Source organism: Neomonachus schauinslandi, chromosome 13 (assembly GCF_002201575.2).
Source record: "Neomonachus schauinslandi chromosome 13, ASM220157v2, whole genome shotgun sequence".
Classification (NCBI taxonomy): domain Eukaryota; kingdom Metazoa; phylum Chordata; class Mammalia; order Carnivora; family Phocidae; genus Neomonachus; species Neomonachus schauinslandi.
Genome location: NC_058415.1, coordinates 84,019,849 through 84,047,077, shown reverse-complemented (window position 1 = coordinate 84,047,077; position 27,229 = coordinate 84,019,849). Strand labels below are relative to the sequence as shown.

At 39.6% G+C, this 27,229-nt stretch overlaps 1 protein-coding gene and 1 non-coding gene across 7 annotated transcripts in view; both read left to right on the top strand.

Moving 5' to 3' along the window:
- The window catches only part of MAPKAP1 (MAPK associated protein 1), a 246,813-nt gene that overhangs the window by 66,884 nt on the left and 152,700 nt on the right, over window positions 1–27,229 (top strand). The window lies entirely within an intron of this gene.
- On the top strand, window positions 25,584–25,715 carry LOC123326566. Its single transcript, XR_006541182.1, has one exon. It is a non-coding gene; the product is annotated as a small nucleolar RNA SNORA72 (small nucleolar RNA).

Genomic DNA, 27,229 nt, shown 5'->3' with positions numbered 1-27,229 from the left:
GGTTTTATATTTATTCATCACTTACTTTCTTTCTGACTTTGAATTCAACATCTCACCTTTCTGGGTTTAGTTAGCCAATCAGAAAAATGAGGAAGATGACCAAGGCCAGACCCATCATTAGAATTACATAATTTTAGGGCGCCTGGGTGGCTCAGTCGGTTAAGCGACTGCCTTCGGCTCAGGTCATGATCCTGGAGTCCCGGGATCGAGTCCCGCATCGGGCTCCCTGCTCAGCGGGGAGTCTGCTTCTCCCTCTGACCCTCCTCCCTCTCGTGCTGTCTGTCTCTCATTCTCTCTCTCGCAAATAAATAAATAAAATCTTTAAAAAAATAAAAAAATAAGAATTACATAATTTTATGTCAGTGTGAGACATTTAGGAACATTTGGAGACTCTGAAGTATTTAGGTTCTTTTTATGAGAATACTGTTGACAAGGCAGATGATTCATTCATCAAACATTTGTTGAATATTTACCATACTCCTGGCAGAGTAGGAGGTCCTGGGACGCATTGATAAAAGGATAGTCCCTGCCCTCCAGGAGCTAGCTCAGAGTCTCTTGAGGTAGACCATGGTGATCCAAGGACAGAAAGATTTGGAAGTACAGAGATAGGAGTTAGCCTAGACTGAAGTGGTGGAGAAGTTAGTGGAGTCTTAAGCCCAAGTGAGAAAGATGACAAGGTTCTGGCTGGAACCTTATGATATAGCTTTTCGGTGACTGCCCAGGTAGCCTACCCTTCCTGGAAACCTAGAAATGCTGATTCAGTCTTACATATTAAAAAACGGATGCCGTATCTGCCACTAGGCAAATTCTTTCTCCTGGAAGATTCCTGTTTGTCCTCTTCAAGAACCAACTCACAGATGTCACCTCTTCCTTAACACTTCTTTGACTCATCTAACAGTGGCTTTCTCCTCTGTACTTCCACAAACCTTGCTTATGCTTCTTTAGAGTGCAAATTTTTCTCTTTCTCCCTCTTCTCTGTATACAGAGTGCCCAGCATAGTGCTCAGTAAGTATTGGGAGGGAGGATGGGAGGAAGGGACTAACCTGCATCTTAGTGGTTTATATCTGAAGTAATTCAAATGACTCTATTGACAACCACAATAATAATAACGAGCATATATTGAGAATTTGCTCTGTGCTAGACAAAATTCTAAGTGCTTTGCGTGTAGTAATTAACTGAATTCTCACAACAGGCCTGTGAGAAGGTATCGTGATAATCCCCAGTTTGAGAGGTGAGGAGACTGAGGCTGGGAGAGGTTCAATAACCTGCCTTAGGTCAGAGAGCGAGGAAGTGGGAGGACAGCCCTGGAGCCCAGGCCCTCCAGCTACAGACAGTTCTTAATCTCTGTGTTACACTTGCATGATGTGTGAAGGGCTCCCAGAGGTCTTCCACTTGTTATTGTGAGGTTAATTCTCAGCCAGTTTTTAAGTGGCTCCTTGTTTCCCCCAAGGGGTTGGCCACAAAGGTGGTGATCATTCCTTTTGCCCTGAGGTTTTCATAAAGTCTTTTTGCCAGTGGAATATTTGTAGCCGAAGCCATTTAGGAGACAATGAGGTGCTTAGGGACAGAGTGCTGCTGTTGTACAGATGACAGTGTTTTCTGTGCTGCAGTCTTTAAGGGTGCAGTTTCTGTTTCCTCAGGCCTGAATGATTGAGGGACATGAGTGAGAGTGAGCAGATTGCAGTTGAATCTTAGAAAGATCGAGGTAATTTGTACAGACCTGTAAGTATTTGGACTTGACTAGGAAAAAGAATATTGCTCGTAGAAAAAGCAGAAAAATACTAAAGTGTATTTTGTGTGCAAAACAAAGGGTCTTTCAGTGAAATTGATAATGTCCAGGTGATTATTTTCAAAGAAAGATGATTTCCAAAATGAGATTTAAGCCCTTTAAAAATCTGAATCATGGGAGTACTTTTCTTCTCCTTCACCACTCTCTCCTCACATTGTGTCCCTAAGGTCAGCCAGTGTTTCCTTCTCAGTGTCTGTCAGATTTGACACTTCTCAGATTCAGCCGTCACTCCCTTGTTCCAGGACCTCTCACATCCCATTTATGTTACAGCAGCAGCTTCCAGGCTGGTCTCCCTGCCGCTTGTCCCTTCTCCCTCCCATGTGTCCCGTACAGTTGTGGCCCGATGAAATACCCCCAGTGCCCTCCTGAGGTAGCAAAACTAAACCCGTCCACCTGACAGAGCCCCTCAGCAGCAGCACCCTCTCCCCCCACATACTTTGCAACTCAATTTGTACCGTTCAGTTCACCTTTTATTTACCCATCACCCACCTTCCTCTTATAGGTATGGTACTTTAATGAAGACATTATTTCTCATTTGAGCTCCACGATAGCCCAGAGAGATTTTTATTCTAGTTGAGGAAACCAAGAGACAGAGAGGAGAAAACCCCAGAAAGGAACTGGCATGTAGGTGCAAAATAATTATCTGGTGAATGAGTGAATAGATGACTGAAAGCCAATAATTAAGAAAGTTTATGCAGTACTTGAACCTGGGCCAGTCTGATTCTAGATCTTCTGTCACCCTGCCTCCCAATATAGCCCCATTTTCCTTATTACCTGGCAATTTTGTCCTCTGACCACGAGCTCTTTCTAATTTTTCACACTGTTGCTCCAGTCATTTCTTCAACTTGGATTGCATTTACCCCATTTCCTTATTTTCTTCAGAACATAGGGCAGAACTCACTCTGATTGGCACTTTGATACCTGAACCACTTTTTATCTGCCCATTGCCTCGGTGCTGTAACATTACATTGGACTTAGATACTGATTTGTGGCCTGCCTTTTTCTTTCCTTTCCTTTCTTTCTTTCTTTCGAGACTTTATTTTTATTTTTTAATTTTTTTTTTAAAGATTTTATTTATTTATTTTACAGAGAGAGAGAGATAGCGAGAGCAGGAACACAAGCAGAGGAGTGGGAGAGGGAGAAGCAGGCTTCCCGTGGAGCAGGGAGCCCGATGCGGGGCTCGATCCCAGGACCCTGGGATCATGACCTGAGCCGAAGGCAGATGCTTAACAACTGAGCCACCCAGGCGCCCCGAGACTTTATTTTTAAGCAGTCTCCACACCCAACATGGGGCTCAAACTCACAACCCCGAGATCAGAAGTCCTGTGCTCCGCCGACTGAGCCAGCCAGGCGCCCCTGATTTGTGACATTCCTAATCAGATCACATGTGGTATTTGTGTCTTCAAAGATGACTCGTGGGCTCTTTGGGCAAAGGGCTGGGTGTGATGGATTAAGTGTCAGGCAGACTTGGGTCTTGGCTTTGCCACTTATTATGCAAGTTTGGGTAAATAAGAGCTTAACTTCCGTTGGACCCAGTGTCCTCTCCTTCCCAGCCCTGCTTTTAGTCATTGGCCCATAACAGGTCACCAGGACAAATTGATTATTTTTCCAGTTAATTAATGCTTTTTTATTTTTTTATTTTTAAAGATTTTATTTATTTGACAGAGAGAGAGAGAGCACAAGCAGGTGGAGCGGCAGGCAGAGGGAGAAGCAGACTCCCCTGCTAAGCAAGGAGCCTGAGGTGGGGATGTGGGGCTCCATCCCAGGACCCTGGGATCATGACCTGATCCACCCAGGTGCCCCAATTAATGCTTTTTTAGTTGTGGTTGGTCTGGTAACTAGATATACTAGTACACTTGCCCTGGATACAGTATTTAGTTTGGAATTTTCTCCTTAGGAATGATGACCATTCCAGCAGTGTTAGATCGACTTTCGCAGCCCGCATATTAGAGAATATGCAGTTAGTTATCTGGCACATGTTACAATTACAGAATTGTTATGTGAGGGGGGAAGGGTTTTGAATGATTTAATTTGCCAAGTAATTTAATTTGCCTTTATGTGTCTTTGATATATATGCATTAATACTTTCCTATGTACTTTTCTCAAACCAACACATCCCTTAGTGTTTTTTAAGTGTTTGGTTTAGTTTTTTTCCTTCTTTCTAGTCCGTTGTATTTTTGTTCTCATCTGTGTGTCTCTTTCAAGGTAACTGCCTGTTCTAGGCATCACACGTGTCATTGGAGAGGTATTTGCTGCCTTTGCTTGGCTCAGGGTCATGTTCATCTCAGAGCAGGTCTCCTTTTCTCTGTGGTACAGCAGTAGTTCCCCAGAGTTCCTTCCAACACAGATCCGTGGAGGCGGAAGACTTGGGAAGAGGAAATGTCACCTCTGCCCTGGGAAGGCATCTCCGAGCCACAGCTGTCCCACCGTACCACAGCTGGTGCTTGGAGCTCATACCTGGGGCAGACTGAGTTGAGGTGCTCTGGGGGGCTGTATTTAAGCAGATAGAGACCTGCGCCCTAGCAATCTTTATTTCGTTTTATTTAATGAAGACTTGAGCTACTTAGGCCACGTGTGTACAGATGTGAGATAAGCTACTACCCTTGTTCTGAAGGAACTTGCAGACTAGTAGGTACACAAAGCACAATGAACAAGCATTACAGAAATTTTAAATTAAAGACAACTTCAAAATCAAAATTTCATGTGTCTTTTTGAGCAGTAGGTGCTAAATCATCTCTACATCTTTTTGCATAATTTCGTTTTAGTCTATGTGTAATTTTACATTCTGCTTTTGCACCTACCTTTGTTATCTTTGAATTTTTCTTTTTATATATTGGACATAAATACTCCTTTTCAATGACTAGCTTACATTTCTTTGAGCATATATTCCACAGTTTCCATGCCTTAGACAGAGGCTGCTTCATGAATAGCCTTGTAGGGAATGTTTTATCAAAAAGTAGAGCTGTGATCTTGGTCACTTGGGTCTGTGGTCTGAACATACAGTGGAGGGTCATTTTCACGATTTTTTTAGTTTTTTTTTTTTTTTAATTTGATTTTATTTTTTGAGCAGCAGCTGGGGAACATATAGAGAAAAAGACTGGGAGGTAGGGGAACGCAGTGAGAGTTCGTATCTAGTGGTTTCAATTCAGTTTGTGGAGTATTGGGAGAGTAATCTTCTGAGAAGGGGCTTGTGCCACTAATGATGTTTGAGGTGAGTGGGGCTGTTCTAAGCTTCTTGCTGTTGGTGTAAATAGACATTTAAGAACATCTGATAAATCTGAGGGCAGAATTTGCAGGACTTGATGTCTTCCTGGCCTTGTGGAAACAGTAGCTTTCTTTTTTTTTTTTTAAAGATTTTTTTATTTATTCATTTGAGACACAGAGATACAGAGAGAGAGAGAGAGGGACAGAGCATGAGCAGGGAGAGAGGCAGAGGTAGAGGGAGAAGCAGGCTCCCCGCTGAGCAGGAAGCCCGATGCGGGACTCGATCCCAGGATGCTGGGATCATGACCTGAACCGAAGGCAGACGCTTAACCATCTGAGCCACCCAGGCGCCCTGAAACAGTAGCTTTCATGGTGGGAGGGCTGGAATTGCAGGAGAACTGTGTGTCACTGTTTAAATGCAGAGAGAGGAAGGATTTGGGCTGAAGAGGATGTCTCCAGCATTAAACTGGTTACCTCTATCTGTGGACTATTAGGGGATGAGCTTTCCAGCCAGTAGATTGTCAGTGGAGTAAAGCGGTGGACAGCAGTTGACAGGTGTGTTTTCCTGTCCCGAAGTTCTGTCCTTTCCTTGCTGGTACATCTTTGTGATAAAATCTTTGAGCCTCAGTTCCCTTACATGAAAAAATTGGAGGGATAGTACGTACTGGCCTTGGTTATTTTGAAGGTTGAGTGGAGAATACCTGTGCAGGTGCTCATAGGCTGCTTGTTGTCACTGCAGTGAGTTATTCTATTAAGTAATATGTTTTGAGACTTTGACTTTCTGTCTCTCCTGTAACCCTGCATCGAGCATTATCAGGATTATTTTCCATGGAGAAATTTAAACTACGCCTCACTTCACCAGTACTCAGTTTGCCCCAAGGAAATGGGCTTGTGCAGCTGTGCAGTGTTCCTTTGCTAGTTAGAAAGGAGGTGAAACCATAATTGTTTCAATGGTATTTTTTTTCTCTCCTCCACCTTGTGAAAAGTGTATTCATATGTTTTATAAGACTCCCCTGCAAGTCTAATTTGATGACAAGAATCGCCATTATTGCTAAATTTATTACACTTTCACCTCTTTTCCCTGAGTGATTCATTATTGAGTCCTGGAAATGCAACTGTGTTTTTGTTTAGGAGGAGGTGGTGGTGAGGGAGAACTTGGGGATGACTTTTAAATAAGAGAACTTTGTATTATATTTATCTGTCTGGAGGCAATAAATCTGTTTCAGCAGATTAAATACAGACTTCTTTATAAAGCCCTATTTTCTCAAACCTCTTATCAGCAGCACTTGGCAGTAATCACACCTACGGAAACTTGTAATTTTCCTCAAGGAGGTGACACTGACAGAATTAAAAATGAAGGAGCCCCCCTGAAAAGCAAGTTCATTACAAATTAACAGTGGTCTTAGCAAAGCAGTGGGCTAAGGCGTGTCAAATAGCGATATGGATAAAGAAACCCAGCATTTTAAACTGTCAGAGCTGGGAGCAGGGCTAGCCTGAGAACAAATTAATCACATATTGTCAAGGCAAAGTTGCATCAAATTAACACATCGGATTCCAGCATATTAATGTTAGAATGCTTTCACCTGATTATTACTGCAAACCATTGCCACTCTTTGAATGCAAAGATATAATTAAATTGCTAAATAGAAAGTGCATATAATATCTCCACATGCATTTAGGATGCATGAGCTGAAAAGTGCACATCCTAGGAAGTGACAGATTCTATTTGTAGGGGGAAAACTTTACTTTTTTTCCCTTTTATTTACTTGGGAGTACTAGAGTATGAAATTAGAAAAGTTAGTTATGTTATTCATATCCTATATGAGTTAGATGAAATACAGGTTTAATTTAACTGATTTGCTACACTGGCTATGAGTACATAATTACCTCTGTGTTTTTCTGGAAGAGAAATGGGAAAATGTTGCACAATGGTCCTTTGCAACAAAATTGCCCATTACACATAATCCTAGTGGTGGATTTATCATCAGAAGGTGCTTTGGAGAAACTAGACTGGCCATTATGACAACTGTCTTTTACATGGAGTTGCTTTCTGGCTCTGCTTAATACAGTATGTGCATTTTATGATATTCAGAATGAGAACTCTAGCTCAGTCATGGTTGACCTTTGTGATCAAGGACGTAGCCCAGCAGGAAGAACTTGCTTTTTTGTAGTCCCTGCTTGTCCTAGATTACCAGGCCTTCTGGTTTGCTATCTCTGCTACTCACGTTTAGCCTGATTGTCTCTGTTACACTCAGGCATGACTATTGCCCCTGTGCCCTCTACCAAGCTCTGTTGGTCCTCTGCATTAAAATCTTCCTTAGAACTCACTTCCTTTCTTGAAGACTCCTTTAGCAACCCAGGTATCCACAGACTTCTCTCTTCAGCTTGAGATAGAGCAGTCTTGATTTACCAGTCTCACTTAGTAGCAGTCAGGGCTTGTAAACCTGAGAGAGAGAAGTAGCGATCATTAGGAGCCAGCATGGGCTCACCTAGAACCTGGCAGGGTAAGAAAACCTCATTTCCTTCTTGGGTAGGGTGATTGGCCAGATAGAGTACTGTGGTCATGGCATTGTGAATTTCACTAAAAAGGACCCTTGACTGTCTCAGAGGTTACAAGAGTGTAAATGTCATTGCTTCCTGGGCATTTCTCCTTTGTAGGCGATCTGATCTAAGGCCTTTGTTCCCCTCAGGGTCAGTGCCTCCTGCCTCTCAGCACTCTTCCAAATACTCTCACCCCACATAGTGAGTTTCTGAACTCGAGCCTGCAAACTCATTTTGATATTCATGTCATTAGAATATGTTTGTGAATTAAGTGTGTTGCAAAAGCCATGTTTATTGTACTCCAAAGACTTCTAAAAATGTGTTTTGTATTATCCATGGCCCTGCCTGCCCCTACTAGTTTAGATGTTTAGGAGTGAGCCATGCCTGCGTTAAGTGTACAGTATAGTAGTGTTAATTATGTACACCTTATTGTGCAACAAATCTCTAGAACTTTTTTATCTTACAGAACTGAAGCTCACAATTCCTCCTTTCTTCCTCCCCCCGCCCCCAGCCCCTAGCAACCACCATTCTACTTTCCCTTTCTCAGAGTTTGACTATTTTAGATGCCTCACATAAGTAGAATCATGCAGTATTTGTCTTTTTGTGACTGGCTTATTTCACTTAGCATAATGTCCTCAAGATTGAGCCACATTGTAACTGAGAGGATTTCCTTCTTTTTTTGGAGGTGGAATAGTATTCCATTGGATGTATGTATCATATTTTCTTTATCCATTCATCTGTAGGTGGACATTCAAGGTTGCTTCATCCTCTTGGCTATTATGAACAATGCTTCAGTGAGCATGGGCATGCAAATGTCTCCTTCAAGATCCTGTTTTCATTTCTTTTGGATTTATACTCAGAGGTGGAATTGCTGGATCATATGATAATTCTATTTTTAATATTTTGAGGAACCTCCATACACTCTTCCATAGCAGCTGCAGCATTTTACATTTCTTTTTTTTTTTTTTAAAGATTTTATTTATTTATTTGACACAGAGACACACAGCGAGAGAAGGAACACAAGCAGGGGGAGTGGGAGAGGGAGAAGCAGGCTTCCTGCTGAGCAGGGAGCCCGATGTGGGGCTTGATCCCAGGACCCTGGGATCATGACCTGAGCCGAAGGCAGACGCTTAACGACTGAGCCACCCAGCCGCCCCGCATTTTACATTTCTACCAACTGTGCACAAGGGTTCCATTTTCTCCACATTTTCACCAACACTTATTATCTGTTTTGAGGGTTTTTTGTTTGCTTTTTTTTCATTTTTGCTTTTTGGTTTTTGGGTTTTTTTAATAATGGCCATCCTGACAGATACAAGGTGATACCTCATTATGGTTTTGGTTTGCTATGATTTGTGATATTGAGCATCTTTTCAAGTGCTTGTTGGCCATTTGTATATCTTCTTTGGAGAAATTTCCCTTGCCCTTTTTTAATTGGATTTTTTTTTTATTATTGAGTTGTAAGAGATCCTTATATATTCTGGATGTTAACCCCTTATCAGATATATGGTTTGCAGATATTTCCCCTTGCTATTTTGTAGGTTATCTTTTCACTCTATTGACTGTTTCCTTTGCTGGGCAGACATTTTTAAGTTTGATGTAGTTTCATTTGTCTTTGGCCTTCTGTTGCCTGTTTTTGGAGTCATATCCAAAAAAAAAAATCGCTGCTAAATCCATTGTCAACAAGCTTTTCCCCTATGTTTTCTTCTAGGGGTTTTATAGTTTCAGGTCTTACATTTAGGTCTTTCATCCATTTTGAGTTAATTTTTGCCATATGGTGTAAGGTAAGCGTACCACTTCATTGTTTTACATGTGGCTATCCAGTTTTCTCAGTACCATTTGTTGAAGAGACACATCTTGTCTTAAATGACTTATAATGAGAGCACAGTTATAAGTGGAAAGATAATGGTTAGAGCTTTATCCTTTATGTTTATGTGACTCTTCTTGCTAATCGACATAGTGAAGGATTTTATTTAAAATACCCTTTTTCTTGGGATGCCTGGGTGGCTCAGTCTGTTAACCGTCTACCTTCTGCTCAGGTCATGATCCCAGGGTGCTGGGATCGAGCCCCGTGTTGGGCTCCCTCCTCAGCGGGGAGCCTGCTTCTCCCTCTCCTTACCGCTCCTGCTCTCTCTCGCTATCTCTTTTGCTATCTCTGTCTCTCTCAAATAAATAAAGTCTTTTTTAAAAAATACCCTTTGTCTTGTGGTAATCACAGTGTATAACATAAATCATTATGTTGGACACCTTTAATACAATGTTATGTCAATTAATTCTCAATAAAACTGGGGGAAAAATACCTTTTCCCTGCCTCATCACCTGCAGTCCATATTTTGTGATACCATGGTTCCTGTTCTTTGCATGGTATGTTCTCTGCCAGAATGTCTTCCTATGTCAGTGAATTCCTGTTTATTCAGTAAACTTCCACCCACATATGATCTCCCCTGACTCTCTTAAGCTCATTCCTGCAAGTAGTACTTATCACACTCCACTGCAATTACATTTATATATATCCTTCGCTCCCTTGAGAATGTAAGCTCTGTTTGGACAGGGACAATGTCTGGTTTGTCACAGATCCTAGCATCCCGTAGTCACTTAGCAAAACTAAGTATATGAACAGGCCACCTTTGCCATAGACTGTAAAACTATGAAGGGCAGGGTGCCTAAGTTTATACATAACTAGCTGAGCTTCTGTCCCCTCAATTCTAGAATTAGGAGGTGGAAAAACTAATAATAAAACAAAATAAGATTAGAAGGTAGATAGTACTCTGAGGTCCCTCCTGGATCCAAGTCTATGAAAATCACATAGGGAATTCTTATCCAAGTACTCGCGGAGCTTCAGTCCCACAAATCCCACAAGATCTGCTGGCAAATAAGACAGATCTTAACTTTTTTGTTTGGTGGGTGGGGCCCTAAGGAATTTTGCCATTCAAGAGTCAGGTGAAGTAAATTTTGTTGGCTAAGCTTTACCACTATATTCTGGTTCTAGCAATTCTTTCATTGCAGGCAAGGCATCCCCATCCCACCCTCTTTTTGGCTTTACTATTCTTATTTCTAAAATTGGAGAGATTGATCCATTTTTACAGTTCGGTGCATGTGTGTTTGAGGGGGGAAATGAATGTATTTTGAAAGAGCATATTCGATATTTTAATGTTACGTAAGGAAAATAAAAAACAATTTTTATAAAATACTTAGAAAAAAGTAAAGCTTCATGAAAATTTGACTGTTGGAAATATGCAGAAGGTAGAAGAATTTTTTTTAAAGATACTATTTATTTATTTGACAGAGAGAGGGAACACAAGCAGGGGGAGTGGGAGAGGGAGATGCGGGCTTCCCGCTGAGCAGGGAGCCTAATGTGGGGCTCAATCCCAGGACCCTGGGATCCTGACCTGAGCCGAAGGCAGACGCTTAACGACTGAGCCACCCAGGCACCCCAGAAGAAATTTTAATGGCTGTGGTGAGGTACACATCATCTTTGGGAGAATGTGAGATTTTTATAGTCATCAGGGGTCACAGGTTAAAGATGGTCATGAAACACTGCATTAGTTTCTGTTCCTGTTCTAATTTTCTGTGTTTCTGTAATGATGAAATTTTTACAGAAGGCTTCAGAGGGATGAGCACTGCTTAGTTATGATGTATGTATGACTTGCACCTACAGTTTTTGTTTGCTTGTGTGTTTTTCTAAATTGAATCCTGACTCTACCATTTACTAGCTATGTAACCACAGGCAAATTACTTAATTTCTCTCAGCCTTAATTTTTTTCATCTGTAAAAGGGATGTGATAACACCTTCTTTACAAGATTGTAGTGAGAATTAAATTAGATAATTAAAGCTCTTAGCTTAGTGGCTGGTGCATCATAAATGTTCTGTTCATGTTAGTTATTATTGTTAAGAATTTGGAAGTGGGGGCGCCTGGGTGGCTCAGTCGTTAAGCGTCTGCCTTCAGCTCAGGTCATGATCCCGGGGTCCTGGGATCGAGCCCCGCGTCGGGCTCCCTGCTCAGCGGGGAGCCTGCTTCTCCCTCTGCCCCTGCTGCTCCCCCTGCTTGTGCTCTCTCTCTCTCTGTGTCGAATAAATAAATCTTTAAAAAAAAAAAAAAAGAATTTGGAAGTGAACGTTACCACACCTGTGCCCAATCTGACCTTTGGAACTTTGAGAGGTAGATGTAGAAATTAGAAAAAAAATACTCATTTTGTTGTTGGCAAATCTGGTTGGATCTTCAGCCTGATACCTTAATATCTCTGCTGAGTGTAGACCAGCACTGTGCAGTAGAACTTTCTGTGATGGTGGAGATGCATATCTGTGCTGTCCAGTATAGTAGCCACTAGCCACATGTGACTGTTGATCGCTTGAAATGTGGCTAGTGTGACTATGGAACTGAGTTTTAAAATTTAAGTTAATTTAAATTTAAATAGTCACATGTGGCTAGTCGTTACTGTATTGGGCAGTGTGCATCTAGACATTGGGATGACTTAAAAAGGAGACACTGTGTCTGTTGAGGAGACAGACTTAACAGAATTCCTGTCTTATACCCTTTCCATGCCAGTGCTGGGGTCAGAGAGAACTGGGCCCTCAGACTTGGTCCTAGAAGGCTGGCCAGAGACCTAACCCCATAGTTTGAGCACAGAAACAACTTGAGCAGGCACTTCTGAGACAGATGAGGGTATGCCAGGGAATTCAGTCTTCCTGAGAAAAAGTAGAGGGACTACTCTTCCCCATATTTCTAAAAGGGCAGAAAGACTTCTTTTGTGGCTAGAGCTAGGAAGCCGAGGAAGTAGGAGTAGGAAGTAGGAGTAGTAGGAAGTAGTAGGAAGAAGGAGTAGTTCCTTCAGTGGCTCCTAGAGTTATAGCGACTAAATGTTGTGCAGGGCATCTTCTTAACAATAGCTTTTGAACTTTAATGTCTTAATGATAAAGACTGTTTATATTTTGCTTCATTTTACATTTTAAATATGGCCACATATTTTTTTCTTGTGTACTTGTTTTTTTTTTTTTACCATGTAATTGGATGATCCAAGTGTAGCTTATCTTTCAGACAGAACAAAGACAGACACCTAAAACTACAATTAAAATGAAATGTTTCATAAGCCTCTGTCCTGATTTCAGTCTGACCTCATTTATATTGAATATGGTTTTTAGTAAGCTTATGAAAAGTCTGTTGCTTATTTGTAGTTTTTTCTTTTTCTTCATATTCTTTTCATCGGGGTTAAATATAAAAGGGCATTCTAGATGGAATAGTTTATTTCTAGAAAGGGAAAAGCTGATGTTTCTTTAAGAGCATCTTGCTTATAGACTAACAACATGTGCAGTGATTCTGTAATTTTATAGTGTGGGGCATCCTGTTGTCCATGAGTAAGTGAGTTTGAAGGGACATTGTTTTGGAATCAGATCTTATATTTGGGACTTTGTCTTGAAGTCACCATCATATGTACAGCGCCCCCACCTTATTAAAATAATGCTTACACTTCTAAGCTCTTCAGCTGATACCTTTTCAGATTAAGTATTTTCACACTGTTTAATAGTAGCCTCAAAGAACCATACGTAATTATGGGATATGAGCAGTTATTTTAATGACTATGTAATTTATATAGTGAGGATATAGCATATCTAAAGCAGCTGCCAAGTAATTAGAAGAGGCTGTTCAATCTACATGTATAAAATTTCACTGAAAACATCTTTGCTAAACTTCTTGTCTGATTTTATTGTATTTTATATGGTTCAATTGATTGAAACATCTTTGAAAATAGTTATTGCCTTGGAATGGTAAATCATTGATTAAGCATTTACTGTGTATTAGGCATTGTGCTAAGTATTTTATATATATTATCTCATTTAATCCTCACAACAGCCTGAGAGATAGGTGATATCACTGGTTTACAAATTTGAAACTTTTTGGAGCCTTAGTCGTCTCTCCTTTATACTGGGGTTAATATGACCTACTTCAGTGTGTTAAAAGGATTAAGTGAGTTTAATACATGCCCACCTTAAAAAAAGTACTCAGTAAATGATAGCTGCTATTGTTATTTTTGTCTTACTTTTTTTATTTCATGTTTTGATTTCATGATTTAATGTTTCATGTTTTAAAAAGCAGGGCTTTTTTTTTTGAGAGAGAGAGTGGGGAGGGGCAGAGGGAGAGGGAGAGGAGAATCTTAAGCAAGCTCAACGCGTGGAGCCTGACTCAGGGCTCAATTCCATGACCCCAGGATTATGACCTAAGCCGAAACCAAGAGTCTGATGCTTAACTGACTGAGCCACCCAGGCACCCCAAGGGGCAGTGCTTTTTATGATCCAGAAATGTGAAAAGGTATTACACAGTGAAAAGTCTCTTTCCCTCCTGCCCCCTATTCATCTAGTGCCTACCCATATCCATTTTACTAGTCTGTTGTATATCTTCCAGTATGTCTATATGTAAATATGAATATATATTCTTACTTTTCTCCCCTTTTACACAAAACGTAACATACTATTAACACTGTTCCAAAGGTTGCTTTTTTAACTTAATAATATAACTTGGAAATCACTCTATAATAGTGCCCAGAAAATTTCTCATTCCTTCATATAGCTGCATAGTATTCCATTGTTAGGAAATATTATAATTTATTCAGCCAGTTCCCTGTTGAAGGAGACTTGAGTTATTTCTAATATTTTACTATTACAAACAATGCAACAGTGAATAATCTTGTACACATAGCATTTTGCATGTGTGCAATTATATATGTAGGATAAATTCCAAGAAGCAGAATTGCTGGGTCAAAGGGAATATGCGTTTGTAATTTTTGTAAGTATTGCCAAATTGCCCTCCATAGAGTTTGTGCCAATTACATTCTAACCAGCAATATAAGAGAGTGTGCGGTTCCTCACAGCCTCACCATAGAATTTATAAAATGTTTGGACTTTTGCCATTCTAATAGGTGAAAAGTGAATCTGTGTAATTTTAATTTGCCTTTCTCTTATGAGTGAGGTTGAGCCTTTCATTCGTTTAAGAACCTTTGCAGTTTTGTAAACTTTGCAGATGTATTGGATTCTTGATCTTTTTATTTTTTTCTAGTTCTTTATATATTAGGGGGATTAGTCCAGTTTATTGTTTATCTTGTATATCTTTTGCCTTTGCTTATAGATTTTTTGGACTATACACAAAACATTTTTTAAGGTGTGAAATTTATTATTTTTCCTTTATAACTTCTGGATTTTGAATTTATTTATTTGGGGAAGGTTTTTTTGTGTGGTTTTTTTTTGCATTGTATATGGGGCCTTATTTTCTAACCGTGTGTATGAAGGCTGCTAATTTCTATGTTAATTTTGTATATCCTTTACATTACCAAATTCGACTTATAGTTTTTAATTCTTACAAGATTTCCATATATATAAGAACATTATTAATATACAGTAATATATAGAATAATATAGCAATTTCATTTTACCTCTTTCATTTCTACTTCTGTACCTCTGACTACTTTCTCTACTGTTGTTGCTATTACATTGTCACTACCACCACCACCATGTACTTGACATTAAGCTAAAAGTTGGCATTAAGTAAATGTTCATTCTTTCTTTAGATTTCAAGATGTAAACATTGCTAAAATGTAGCTAGCCAGCCAGTGTCCGTGCCAAGCAGGGAATATTAAGACAAATTTTAAAGAGTGAAAAAAAGGAGGGCAGAGTTGGAAAATGTCTTTGTATTCTAATGACCTTTCCTGCAGTGCTTATAAGATCCTGTATTAAACAGGGTGCATGTTTTGGGGGGTTTTTTTTTTTGCCTTTGTTGAAAAATATCATTTGAGGTGTGTATTTGCTCCCTAGAAATCACTTGGTACTCTTTTTTCTTTCACTCTGGGAAAAAAGTAATACTTGACAATATACCCCCATAAGATTATGTCTTGGTGTTCAATTAATAATCTTGCATTTAATCAAATATAAAACAACATTTGATTAGCAGCTGAAATCCTTTTGAGGTTTTCCAGAGCTTCCATTAAACTTAGTAGAAATTTTGGATTGCTTTTTCCTGTGAACATGCTGTTCCTTGATTCATAGTAGTCCTATAATGAGTTGTCTCTAGCATTCAGCCTTCTGCTTTAAGAGGGTTTTTTGATTTGTAAACTATAGCGGACCAGAGAATTTGATGAGGAAAGAATATGAAGAGAAATTGTTAAAAATGCTTTTAGCACATAATACATTTCTCTTTCCCCTCCTCCCTCCCTAAGTCCTTAAAGGAAATTGTTGGTTACTTGGGAATAATTGGGTACTTTTTTTTCTCCACAAAAGCTGGAAAGTTTGTGGGAATAATGGAGTACTTTTCTTCTCCACGTAAGCTGAAAAGTTTGTGAGGGTCCTTATCCATCTTTGAAATATAGATATGGTTTACTTGTAAATATGTCTTAAATTTTTGAAAATTAAAATATTGAGTAAATGCAGAAAAACATTTTAAAGATATATCTGAGGTATAAATAATTACGTAGTAATCACTCATGTACCCATCACCCAGTGTAGGAGGAAGAACATTGTTTTTACTTTTGAAGTCCCCTCTGTATTGTTCTTGCTCTCCTCCCACTCACAGAAGTGTCTTTAGTTCTCTTGATTCTCCTTATAGCTTTATCTCTTATGTTTGTATCTCTAAACAATGCATTTTTGAACTTTATTTTAATGGAATTATGCTTTAAATTCTTCTGTAACTTTTTTCTCTCAACATTATGTTCCTGAGATTCACCCGTTGATGGCTGTAGCTGTAATTAATTTATTTTCATTAATGGAGAAACTCCATTGTATGAATATACTGTAATTTATTTATCGATTCGGTTGTTGATGGACATTTGGGTTGTTCTTGCTACTACAAACAGTACTGTTTATAAATAATTTACATGTGCAAGAATTAACCCAAGGCAGAGGCTTAGAAACATGTTTGACCATGAATCACATCTGTAATGGGAGATACATTTTATATCCCGACCCAGCATACATACCTGTAATGTGTGATGTACACACATATGTATGAATATATAACATATGGAAGCAAAATTTTCATCTAAGAATACTTACCTTCACTAAGTGCAAATGCACTCTGATACTTTTTATTCTAATCTAGTCTGTTGTAGTTAATTCAAGAAATATTGGGGTGCCTGGGTGGCTCAGTTGGTTAAGCCTCTGCCTGCAGCTCAGGTCATGGCCCTAGGGTCCTGGGATGGGGCCCCTCGTTAGGCTCCCTGCTCAGCGGGGAGTCTGCTTCTCCCTCTCCCTCTGCCTGCCACTCCCCTTGCCCATTCTCTCTCTCTCTCTCTCTCTGTCAAATAAATAAATAAAATCTTGAAAAAAATAAATATTGGTCAGAATTGCCTAAATTGATTTCCCAACCCTCAGGACCATGGTTTCAAAAATCCTGTTCCAGAATACATGCAGGTTTGGAATTACAGGGTCACAGGATATGAATGCAGCTTCAGCCTTAATAGAGAATAACAAATTGTTTTCCCAAAGTGATTATTCCCATTTATAGCAGTGTGTAAGTATCCCAATTATCCCATCAGCCTTAATTTTTTCCAGTCTTGCAGGTATGAAATTATCTCTCATTGTGATTTGAATTTGTGTTTCTCAGATTATAACTGGAATTGAACATCTTTTGTGTGTGCATTGGTTATTCATATTTCCCGTTCTGTGAAATATTGTTCAAATCCTTTGCCCATTTTTGTTTATCATTTTTAAAAATATTTACTTATTTTAGAGGGAGGGAGGGACAGAAGGAGAGGAAGAGAGAGAATCTCAAGCAGACTCTGCTGAGTGTGGAGCCTGACATGGGGCTCAATCTCATGACCCTGAGATCATGACGTAAGCAGAAATGAAGAGTCAGATGCTTAACTAACTGAGCCACCCAGGTGCCCTGTTGTTTATCATTTCTTAATGATTTGAAGGAATTTTCAAAAATGTATTTTGGATAGTAAACATTTTTTTTAAAGATTTTATTTATTTATTTGACAGAGAGCACAAGCAAGGGGAGTGGCAGGCAGAGGGAGAAGGAGAAGCAGGCTTCCCACTGAGCAAGGAGCCTGAGGTGGGACTCGATCCCAGGACCCTGGGATCATGACCTGAGCCAAGGCAGACATTTAACCAACTGAGCCACCCAGGCGCCCCTGGATAGTAAACATTTTTATGTATGTGGATACTAATCATTTTATTGCAGAAATGTTCTTCTGATTTGTGGCTTGTCTTCATTATCTTTGTGGTGTTTTTTTCTTTTTTAAGATTTTATTTATTTATTTGAGAGAGATACAGAGATAGCAACAGAGATAGCGAGAGAGCACGAGTAGGGAGGAGAGGGAGAAGCAGGCTCCCCGCTGAGCAGGGAGCCCAACGTGGGGCTCTATCCCAGGACGCAAGGATCATGACCTGAGCTGAAGGCAGACGCTTAACTGACTGAGCCACCCAGGCGACCTGTGGTGTTTTTTGATGAACAGAAATTCTTATTTTTAATGTATCGAATTTATGAGTCTTTTGCTTCATTACTTATACTTTTTTTGTCTTGTTTAAGAAATCCTTCCCTACACCAAGATCATAAAGATATTTTCATATGTTGTATTTAAGGTTTTGTATTTAAATAATCTGGAATTATTATTTTTTTAAGACATGTAGTGTGAGGTAAAGGTGCAATTTCAGTTTTTTTCCTGGATGGTTGATCAGTTGTCTGGGCATTAGTTATTTAAGTCCCATTTCCCCCTGTTCCGTGGTGCTAGCTCAATCATACAGATACCAAACTTCCCTTTTTGTGTGCTACCGGTTCTGAGCCCTCTCTTCTTTTCCAGTGGTTTGTTTTCCCTAGGTTAATATCACACTATCTTAATTATTTCAGACTTAAAACAGTTTCTGATATATGGTAAATCATGCCCCTTAAACTCTTTTTTTCTTAATTATGAGCATCCTGTATATTCTTGACCCTTCCATATAAATTATGAAACTGTCAAGTTTTTTAAAAATTCCTATTGAGATTTTGATTGGACTGAATTTGTAGATCAATTTGGGAGAATTTATATCTTTACTATTTTAAACATGTATATCTCTTCATTTACTTAAGTGATCTAAAATGTCTTTCATAAAAATTTTATGATTTTCTCCATAGAAGTCTCATGTCTTCTTTAGATTGATTTACAAATACTTAATATTTTTTGGTTCTGCTCCCCATATCGTTTAAATCATAGTGTCTGTTTGTTGCTAGTGTTTATAAGTAGCAGTTGATTCTTCCTCTCTTCCTCTTCCTCCTCCTTATTCTTCTTCTTCCTCTCCTCCTCCTCCTCCCAGTTGTATTTATTCACCTAACAAAGATTTTCATCATTAACAGAGGCAGTTGATTCTTCTGCATTGGTTTAATTTCAGCAACCTTAGTAAACTTTTAGCAATCCTGTTTCATGCCTTTTTTGGTTTTCTCTGGAGTCAGTGATTTGCAAATAATGATAGTCTTGCTGTTTTCTTTCTAACCCTTCTACTTTCCTTTTTCTTGCCTTACTGAGCTGGCTAAGACCTCTAATACCATGCTGAAAAATGTAATCTTGTTATGTTCCTGATATTAAGGAAATACTTTCAATATTCCACCATTAAGAATGATGTTTGTTGGGGAGCCTGGGTGGCTCAGTCGTTAAGTGTCTGCCTTCGGCTCAGGTCATGATCCCAGGGTCCTGGGATCGAGCCCCACATTGGGCTCCCTGCTCCACGGGAAGCCTGCTTCTCCCTCTCCCACTCCCCAGCTTGTGTTCCCTCTCTCGCTATATCTCTCTCTGTCAAATAAATAAAATCTTTAAAAAAAAAAAAGAATGATGTTTGTTATTTGGTAGATGGCTTGTGTTGGATTAAGAAAGATCCCTTTTACTCCTAGTTTGCTAAGATTATCATTTTTTAATCATGAGTGAATGTTGAATGTACTGAGTGCTTTTTCTATACGTATACTGCCATATTATTTTTTCCTTTAATTTCTTGATCTGATCAATTATATACATTTATTTTCTTGGTTTAACCAACCTTGCATATGACAAAATAAAATAAACTTTCGTCATCAAGTATCCTAGCTTTTATATAGTGCTGGATTGGTTTGCTAATATTTTCTTTAGGATTTTTGCATCTTTGTTCACAAGTAAACTTGGCCTGTAGTGTTCCTATCTCATACTCTCAGGTTTTGATATGGAGTTTTGGTAGCCTTGGAATTATTGTTTTTCAGTACCATTGAATAATATGGGTAATAGTAGCATTATCTGTTTTTGAATGTTTGTTAGAACTTGCTAATAAACTGTTGTAGCAGGTTAGGTCTCATGGGAAGCAGAATCTGAAGTGGAGATACACGTGCAGGAAATTAATTATTAGAGAGTGCTTTCTGGATCAACATCTATGGGGAGAAGAGAAGGAAACAGGATTGGGTAGAAGGAGGAGTTGTAGTGCTGACACCATGGGGCACTCTGAAATTAGGATGACACTTCAGGGTTGCCGCATAAGATAAGATGGGATAAGAGGCCAGGCCTTTGTATTCCTTGCCTGTGACTTATCATTGAATGCTAGCTGCCCTGAAAAGGGGGTGTGGTCTTGGACAAGGTGGTCTATCAGCCTGTTTAATTCCAGGAAAAGACTAGCAGCTGATAGCAGCCATCCCAGCAGTTGGAGAATATGCCCTTCATTCCTGAAGATGGCATCTGGGTGGTGCAGCCAGGGACCATGCCAGTCTACCCTTGGTGTCACTTGTATTTATTTGTTTCTTAAAATTTTGGGGCCATTCCTTCACATCTGTGGTGGGCTTCTTTTCTTTGGGGAAACTTATACAAGGAAGGTTAGTGGAATAAACTGTAGTCTGCATTTCTGCAACTGCTCCTAAGGACAACTGCTCCTGAGGACACAACTGAAACTCATCCACCTCTTCAAGTATCCATTTTAGTCCCTTCAATCTCAATTAGCATCTCTGCTGCTCTCAATGGCTTTTATGGTATGATGACTCAGACCCTTATCCCTGAGGGTCCAAGTCCCTGTTCAAAGGCTGTGGCTGCTTCATTTTTCCATTTACCATCAAAATTGGGCAAAAGGGGAACAAAATATGCCCCAGAAGATTTACTGGCCAGATGTGTTCCTTCTTGCCCCTGTTATGTAACAGCAGCCCTGCTTTCTCCTGATGAGAATTAATAACTCCTGTCAGGATTGTGCTTTTTCTTTGTGCCTGATATCACTTGACACAATGAGCATGAGTGGCAGCCATAGTTTAACATTTAGTGGGACTTTGCTGTGTCTCTTGGCGGAAGTGTTCTCCCTTTGGGAACCAGGTTCTCTAAATTCACAGAGCCCTAATTTCTAGAGATGGGAAGCATTCCGCAAATGGGTCACTGGGAATAATGGCTAATCTTGCTGCTGCTTCTTGGTTCCTAGAACCATGTATTTTCTCTGCTGGGGACATAATACCGTAGAATGGTTGTTGATTTTTAGTATATATGTGGCATCCTGGAAATGGCATCCCAGCCTAACAGGTGTCGTCTGTGAGCTAGTGCCTGTACCGTCTGTACCATCAACATGTTGTTCAATCACTCTTGTAGACACACAGCTTTTGGGTCGTGTGGTGTGTGCTGTGACCATGTATGATACGTTTTTGGGTCGTGTGGTGTATGATGTGACCATGTATGATACGCTACTGTTACATCTCCTTTGCTATAAAGTGGATTTCTCAGTCTGGTGGAGTATTAGGTGGGCTACCACTTTGCTGGATCAGACACTCTGAGATACTGGTACTAGCTGAGGCATTACTGGCAGGAAATGCAAACCCATACTTGAATAAGTGTTGGGCTCTGCCAAAACCACTCTCAGAGTAGAAGGGGTCCAGTGCATTCAGCTTGCCACCAAATGGCTGGTTGGTCTTCTTAGGGATGATGCTGCATTAGGGACTCACCATTTTTCTATTTTGCTGTCAGGTTGGATATTTGACAGTAGGCAGGAGCAATGTCAGCCTTGGTGAGTGGGAGATAATGGTGCTGGGCCTATATATAGCCTCAGTCTCTGCCACCATGGCTCCTCTATTCACGTGTCCATTGTGCCAGCACTGGAGAGGCCAATAACAAAGAGACTGGCTGAAGTTAAAGCAAGTCTGTGTTGGGAATCCCCCAGACAGCGATTTACTAGGAGGATTTACAGGACTCAGCATAGAGTTGGACTCATGTCTATGATTTATTACAGCAAAAGGATACAAAGTACCATCAACAGAGGGAAAGGGCCTATGGGATGAGGTCTAGGTCCATGTGTCTAAGAGTCCTCTCTCAGTGGCATCACACAGGATATGCTTAATTCCTCCCAGCAATGAGTTTTGTCAGCATGGGCAAAATACTATCTCCTAGGGAAGCTTATTAGAGACTCAGTGCCCACGGTTTCAGGTTTTGATATGGAGTTTTGGTAGCCTTGGAATTATTGGAAGCTCGTCACATGGGCGCCCTCTGCCTAGCATGTACCAAAATTCCAGAGTCCTAGAAGGAAGGGAGGTGTTCAGCATAAACCATTGTTGTTTGCACAGTTTAGGCACAGTGAGCCACTCTTACTGGGTAGGATAATGAGGACTCTACTGAGGTCCAAGGTCCCAAGAGTCTACACATTTTAACCTCCTGACACTTGCCTTCACTTTGACACAAAGAAGATGAACAAACACATTGTCCTAAACTCTGACTATTGGGAAGATTCCCTATCACTGTTGTCTTTTAAGGCCCCTCCTGAGTGGGACTATAGTATAGCCATGGTCCATTTTTAGCTTCAACAATGTCCAACAGTTCTTGAAGTGTTGGTATTCCTCTTTGTCAGTGTATGATTGCAAAATGGCCATAGATACTTTGGGGGAATCATTATAGTGTTTACTTGCTGTGGAGGTGCAGGTCCTTCAGCCTTTAGCTTTATCTCATAATCTCACATTTTTTGGATATGTCTGTCCTTAGATATTTTTAACTCCTATTACTTCCTATTTGATACATGAATTATTTATGTGTTTATAAATTTCCAAACCTATTAGGTTTTTATAATTTTGCTTTTTAGTTATTGATTCTAACTTTATTGTTCTGTGGTTAGAGAAGATGGCCTAATGATACCAATTATTTGAAATTTGTTGAGCGTGGTTTTATGTCCACTAATGTAGGTCGCTTTTCATAAATACTACCTGTGAATCTGGAAAGAATACTGGAGCAACTGCTGCTCTTGGTTGCAGGATTCTAAATATGGCCCTTAGGTCAAGCCTGTTACTTTTGTTAAAATCTGTACCTTTATTTGTTATTTTTTGTCTGCTTGCACTATCAGTTAGACAAAGATACATTAGAATCTTCCACTGTGTTGATAGATTGCCTATTTTCCCTTAGAGTTCTGACAGATATTCTTTTACATATTAGGCTATGTTTGTAGGTTCATACAAGTTCAGAATTATTTCTTCCTGGTAAATTGAACTATTTGTGATTTGTGACTCTATCTCTAGTGACCCCTCTCCCGCTTAACATAGCTATACCAGCTCCATTTGGTTAGTGTTTGCCTCGTGTATGTGCAGTTCCATGTTTAGATGCAGACTTTTTTTTTCTTTTTCTCTTTGGGTTTCAGTGGATTTTCTGAGTCTGTGCAGTGTTGGTCAGGGTACATATTTTGCCATATGGCTGAAATAGAAGTCCTTTAGTAAAATAGAACATTTTTTCTAATGGGTTGTCTTAACTGTTGTAGAAAGAGTATTATAGAAGGATGAGAAAGAGAGAGACAGTTTATGCATAAATATGTCATTGTTCTTGATTTCATGAAAATATAATACAAGGCTTTTCCCCTCCAAAAAAAAAAACTTTAAAAATATATTGGTTTTGGGGAGAATTATCGTAAGTTAAAGATTGTGGTCTTTTGAGTCCCATCGGACCTGGGTTTCCATCTGAGTTCTCTCACTAGCTGTGTGACTTTTAATGATTTCTTTAACTTCTTAATATTTATTTATCTGTAAAATGGGGTAAGGGCAGTTTTGAGGATCAAAGGATAATATATGTAAAGGGCTCAGCCTGGTGCCTGACACACAGAGTAAATGTTAGCTGTTTTTAATTTTAGCCATTCTCTTTCCGGAAGTGTTCAAGGTGTTAATACAGAGTGTTAAAATGTGAAGTATCTCACATTATACATGTAATAGTGTAAAACTGAATATGGGTATATGGCAGACACAACCATAAAGGGAAAAGCAAGAAAGGTACCGCAGTATTAGAAGATGAGAAAAGCAATATGAAGCTTGGCAGGTGACCAAAGCCAAGAAGGCCCTCTGGCTCCCCTCAGCTTTCCAAGACTTGGATTTAGTAAGGATATTCTCTACTCTGGCTTTTTCTTTTGTGTTCTGTTTAGTTAGTTCAGGAGCATATATATCCCTTCCCCTTCGGGTCAGAGGGAGTTCTCACTTCCTGTGGCCCAAGGGAGCTGCCTAGCTTACTTTAGGAGAAGGATGCTTGTTCCCTTCTATAGGGACCTCAAGGATAGTTAGGGATTTTCATTCTCACCAGTTCAACAAGGAACCGTTTGGCATCCCCAGAGTTCTGGAAGTGTACCTTATTGGAAAAGAGATATAGTTGCATTCTTCTGAATAGAAAATTTATAATAAACAAGAATACAGAAATATATACCATGCAGCATCAGCATATATCAGATTATATGAAGCATTTAGACTTTTTTCCTCTTCCCCCTGGTAGAGCAGGCCTCAATGAAATTCTTGTATAACTTTTCATTAGGCTCCAGTGTAGAGCATCAGATGTAAGAGGAAATTGTGTAGCCCACCTCCATCTAACCTTTTGCTCTATATTTTTGCATGCCCAAAGACAAGAAAAGTGTGTCTTATTCATTGTCTTTGTGTATTTCTCTTGGTACTACTATTGTCACTTTAGTTTTTTAGTAAAGGAAATTGGCTTATTAGAAACGTTTGTCTTAATCCTCTATGGAAATATCAGTTTACGGGAAGGTTAAGGCAACTCGTTTGGGCTCCTCTCAGAATCTCTGCTGCAATTGTCGGAAAGGAAACCCCAGGGAAACCCCTGAGTGCAGGCTTTACAGGAGCAGTGGCTTCGTGGAAGACACCACTCCCGATGCTTTCTCAGGTGCTGTCTGGCGAGCAGAAATAATGGGCTGAAGGCAGAAATGCTGATGTTTCCACTTCCCCACCTTAGCACAAACATCTTCCTTATCTTTGGTGCATTTTGGTGCCACAGAGGCGGCTCCAGGAAGCCTTAAATGCAAATGTGATTGCTTTTACAATCCTGGCTTTGAAAGCGTGGCGTTTGGGGATTTCCTTGACTTGAATTCTTTTTTTAAAAGGAGTGGATTCATAGCATCCACTGTCAGTGCCATTTCCCTTTCTGTGATGACTTGTTCGCTGTTTACATGAAAGGATTCAGGAAGTAAGACATAAACATAAGTAGATAAATGAACAAATAAACGAAAAGCTCTGCTGCCTTTGTCACAGAGTGAAAAGGCTTGACTATAACATAATGGGAACACAGCAGCTGTTTGATTAAAACTTTAGGACTTTTCCTGGAAACTTCGAAGCGTGTCTGCATTTTTTTTCTTTTTAAATAACACTGTGATATGGGAGAAGTGGTTTCCTAGAATGCCATGGTTACAGTGGAGCTTTTTAATGTATCATCATCCTAGTCACTGCAGGGACTGGTATGAAATACTCTCACTGCTGGGGTTTGCTTCCCTTCTGATATGTCCATCCTTTGGAAGGCCCAGAAAGTGATTTGTAAATAATTTGCTTCTTGTCGCCATACAGTATTTGTTGTTGTTTTTTTTTTAAGTTGTGGTTTTGTTTTTTGTTTTACCATCTTAACCAGTTTGAAATGTACAGTTCAGTGATATTAAATGCATTCATAATGTCATACAGTAGTCCCCCCTTATCCACAGGACATCTGTTCCAAGACCCCCAGTGGATACCTGAAACTGCGTATAGTATTGAACCCTATATGTATAATGTTTTTTTTTCTATACGTGCATATCTACGATAAAGTTTAATTTATAAATTAGGCACAGTAAGAGATTAATAATAAAATAGAACAACTATAACAATATACTGTAAGTTCATGAATATTCTCACTGTTCTGATTTTGTAATAATCAGGGCAGGCTAAACATTTGCTCTATTAAGACCATGCATGTGTCCTCAGACCTAGTTCTTTCCCTAGGTCTGATTTTATCAATGCTGGTGATAAACCAAGTCTAATTTATATGGTGCATCATATGTGGGAAATGTCTGTGACTCTAGGTATCTGGTCATCCTGGAGAAATGACAGCACAGCTAGTGTAATAACTTTTGAAAATAATAATTTGGGGGCACCTGGGTAGCTCAGTCGTTAAGCGTCTGCCTTCGGCTCAGGTCATGATCCCAGGGTCCTGGGATCGAGCCCCGCGTCAGGCTCCCTACCCAGCGGGGAGCCTACTTCTCCCTCCCCCACTCCCCCTGCTTGTGTTCCCTCTCTCACTGTCTCTCTCTCTCTGTCAAATAAATAAATAAAATCTTTAAAAAATTTAAAAAAAAACACGAAAATAATAATTTGATGATTACCAGTTGCCATTAAATGAGTTGTAAAACTAAAAAAAAGAAAAATGTTATGTGAATACGGTCTCTCTTTCAAAATATCTTATTGTACTTACCCTTCTTGTGATGATGTGAAGCCTACGTGATGAGATGAAGTGAGGTGAGTGACATAGGCATTGTGATGTAGCATTAGGCTACTTTCTGACAGTGTTTCAGAAGGAGAATTCATCTGCTTTTGGATCATAGTTGACCACAGGTAACTGAAACTGTAGAAAGTGAAACTGCTGATAAGGGGCGACTACTGTATGATCATCACCACCATCCGTCTCCATAACTCTTTTCATCTTGTAAAACTGAAACTCTATATCCATTAAACAATAACTCTCCTTTCCTTCTTCATCCCAGCCCCTGGCAACTACCATTCTACTTTCTGTCTCTGTGATTTTGACTACTCTAAGTATCTCATATAAGTGGAATCATACAGTATTTGTGTTTTTGTGACTGGTTTATTTCACCTAGCATAATCCTCAAGTTTCATCCATGTTGTAGCATATTGTAGAATTTCCCTACTTTTTAAGGCTGAGAAACATTACATCATATGTATATACCATATTTTGCTTATCCATTCATCTGTCAATGGACACCTGGGTTGTTTTCATGTTTTAGCTGTTGTGAAGAATGCTGCAGGAAACATGAGTGTACACATACCTCTTCAAGACCCTGCTTTCAGTTCTTTTGGATATATACCCAGAAGAGGAATTGCTGGGTCCTTTGGTAATTCTATTTTTAATTTTTTTGAGGAACCTCCATACCATTTTACTTTTCCACCAATAGTGCACAAGGTTTCCAATTTCTCCACATCCTCACCAACTTGCAGTTTTCCGGGGTTTTTTTGATAGTAGCCATCCTGATGGGTGTAAATTGCTATCTCATTGTAGTTTTTACTTGCATTTTCCTTCTAAGTAGTGATGTTGAGCATCTTTTCATGTGTTTATTGGCCATTTGTATATCTTCTTTGGAGAAATGCCTATTCTAGTCCCTTGTCCACCCGTAATTTTATTAAAAGCAAAACAAGCAGCTTTGCAGTGTTCAGAGGCAATTTTAAGTGGTGAGTAAGAACTTGGGCTCAGGAGTTAGCTCCAGGTTGACATCGTGGCTTCACCAGCTGTGTGACATTGAGCAAGTTACTT